Source organism: Dipodomys merriami, unplaced genomic scaffold (genome assembly GCF_024711535.1).
Source record: "Dipodomys merriami isolate MVZ:Mamm:240054 unplaced genomic scaffold, mDipMer1.0.p SCAF_4, whole genome shotgun sequence".
NCBI classification, from domain to species: Eukaryota; Metazoa; Chordata; class Mammalia; order Rodentia; family Heteromyidae; genus Dipodomys; species Dipodomys merriami.
In genome coordinates this window covers 25,859,236-25,862,394 of record NW_027205603.1, presented here as the reverse complement: position 1 = coordinate 25,862,394, position 3,159 = coordinate 25,859,236, and the positions used below count along the sequence as shown (strand labels likewise).

General features: G+C 41.7%; 1 pseudogene; it reads left to right on the top strand.

Moving 5' to 3' along the window:
• The first annotated feature begins 625 nt into the window (after nt 1–625).
• Nucleotides 626–1,232, top strand: LOC138806124 (nuclear inhibitor of protein phosphatase 1 pseudogene; annotated as a pseudogene).
• The last annotated feature ends 1,927 nt before the right edge of the window (nt 1,233–3,159 follow it).

The window sequence follows — 3,159 nt, the reverse complement described above, 5'->3', positions numbered from 1 at the left end:
AAATTGAGTTTTAACAGGTCATGGGCCTTTGGGCCTTTTTTTACAACCTGGATGCACTCTAATTTTGAGAATTTCTCCTCTCTTGAGCACATGGAATTGTGTGGAATGAACAAGGTATGCAACAACTGAAGAAGAAAATGAAGATATAGATTGAATTAAGTTTGAAAGTTGTTTCTATGAGATTCAGGTTTAGCTCCTCCAAAGATGTATGAATCTTATCTACTTGTTCATAAAGGAAAATGAAATGGTAGTAAAAATCATCCATTCAAAACAATAATGGGAAAACAAAACCACAAACAAAAATTATGTAACCACAGTTGAGAAACTGATGATTGATGACAAGAAATATTACTTATCTGGGAGAAACCCAGATTTGTGTGACTCTACCATTGACCATTACTCTCGAGTCCATGGGCTCTGGTCTACTACAAACAGCTGAAGAGAGTTTTCCTGGTAGATCTCAACAGTATACATGGCATCTTCTTACGTCACATTAGGCTGGATCCTCACAAACCCCAGAAAATTCCCCATCGTTTCTATGGTCTTATTTGGCACATCCACAAGAGCATACATGCTGCGGGAGAAGCCTCAGACATTACCATTGCCTAGGAAAGGAAATGAGAAGATGGGTGGAAAGGATCGTGAACTCAAGGGCTTACTGGGGCTTTCAAAGAGGAAACAGAACTTGATAACCAGACAGAGTTCAACACTGCCCACAACAAACCTTCACCATTGAGCAGGGAAATTCGGACATTCAGAGACCAAAGAGGAAGAGGAGGAACTCACGAGTAACGCTCAGTGACAATGATGAAATCATCAACCCAGAGGCTGTGGATAACTCAGTTGGTCACTACCTGAACATGGTGCAAATGGCAGTGGTCTCAGTAAAGAAGAAGTGGGAGGAAGGCCATGGCTCCCTGGGCCTGGAGGAGTCAGACAGCGGACGCAGACAGAACTTTGCCTTCAGTAGAGGACTTTATGGGAGCTTGCCCACCCCCCCCCCACACACACACACACAGGGAAGCAGTCTCTCAGCAACACGGCATCCATGGGATGGTGCTCATCAGCGGCTTGCCCATGCCATACCCAAACCTTGCCCCAGATGTGGACTTGACTCCTGTGTGCTGTCGATAGTGAACATGAACCCCACACTAAACCCTGCTGTCTATAATCCTGAAGCTGTAAACGAACCCAAGGCATGCCCGTCTAGAAGCCTACTCCTTCCTTACTGATTTGATATTTCTGGTCCTGGGGAAGTGGGGGATGAGGTGGGAATAGGGTGGAAGGGTGACAGAACTAATGAACTAGGGATTAAAATTTCCATGTGTGAAGTATCATCTTTGAGACTATCTCCTGGGGTCCTAAACCATGTAATACTGAGCTTGCGGGTGGGGCTGGACTAGCCTACACACACCTGTCTTGAGAACGCTTTAGTGTGGCCGGAGGATTAGTGGGTATTTTCAAGTAGACTTCCCTGGCTCTTTCTACCCCTCCTCTCCTTCTCCCTAGGATGATTGTTGTATGGAGTCATATACCTTCAGCTGGAATCAGACCTGGGGTGGTGACTTGGCCTGGAAAATCCCACATAGCAAAGGAGTTGCCATGGATCTCAAGTTGACCAGTTAAGCTAAGGTTTAAACTCAAAGTGTTTCTTGTCTTGGTGGTTTTGAGGTTCAATAGTTAGATTTTTCTCTTTTGTCCTTTCTTTTGGAATAAGAACATTTTGATTTCCCTTTGTCTGTGACCAGTGTCCTGACACAGGTTTAGGCTTTTTAATCTACAGCATTGCTTGACCTTTACCTGTTTTTCTTGTCCAATCTAAAGTACCCCACTTGCCTAATTTAAAACTGTAATTTCAGAGTACTGTCCTCTACTCTCTAAGGCATTATTTTGCTTTTTGAGTGTGCTGTGGAGCAGTTTTTAAAGGCTGTGATGGGTTAGAGCAGATCAAATTTAAAAAGAAGATTTTACTTGGTAAGGAATTAGTTTCTCTTAAGAAGACATTTTAGCTGTTGGTTTGGAGGCTTTTGCCTCCTAAGAAGAACCACATCCAGTCCTATACATGACCAAGACAGCTCTATGAGTGTCAGGATGATGTTAACTCATTATACAAGGAACAGGGCCACACCCTGACCCTACTAAGCTGACTCTAAAAAAATCCTAATAATCCTAATAATTTCCCTGCTCCTTGGTTAAACATCACCCAGTCTATTAATTCTTTTAATATTTCCATTAAGGTGACCATCCTTGTCTCCAAGCCCTGGATGGACCCTCAAGTTGACATGGGATTGGGGGGTCTCAAGCTCAGAAGCCAATCCTTTGGGTATGCTTAAAAATTCAAATCATAGATTCTCCCACCCCTATGAGAAAGGGGAGTCTCAATGCTCCCTCAAATGATCCCAATTGACACATCTGGGAAACTTGTTTGAATATAGTGAGAGCCAAAGCAGGCATTTGGTGTTATCAAAAAGGACCACTGTTGGGGAATTTTACTGGCCAACCAGAGTGAAATTTGGCATTTTGTTGATCTGACCAGTCTCAAACAAACACTTTATAGGAGATAAGGAGAGACTTTGTCCTTGGTGAGTCATTCAGTCCTCAAATTTACACAGATGGTGTTTGGGTCCCCTGAGAAGAAGGAGTTCTGAACGAGTTTAAAGCTGGATATCAAATAGCAACAGGATTTAGGTGATCCAATTGCTAGCTTGAGGGAACAATGGTATGGAAAATAGAATAGAAGTATGGCTATAGTTACCTCATTAGTGATTATGTTTGGAGTAATGACTGTGTTGTTTGCTATATTTCTTGCATAAGACATCCTATTCAGACACTTATTGAAACTGCCCTCATCAAACACTGGTTTCTTATTAAAATAATATACTACTATTAGATACTAATGAACAGGAAAGTCAATGCTGATTTTGAAGATCTGAAGAAAGAATGTAAAATAAAAGATGTAAGAATTGTAGGAATTCAAACATTTTCTATCAAAGTTGCTGCTGGACATAAGTATCACCATTCTAAGTTTAGCTGCCATCTTAAAAGAAACTATTTTAGTTAAACCATATAGTGTTGTCAGAACTGTTTCTCTAGGGTATGGAGGCATGCCTCAGGTGATAATGCTCTGAGTAAGAATTGTTTACCTTTGTTGCTGTTGTT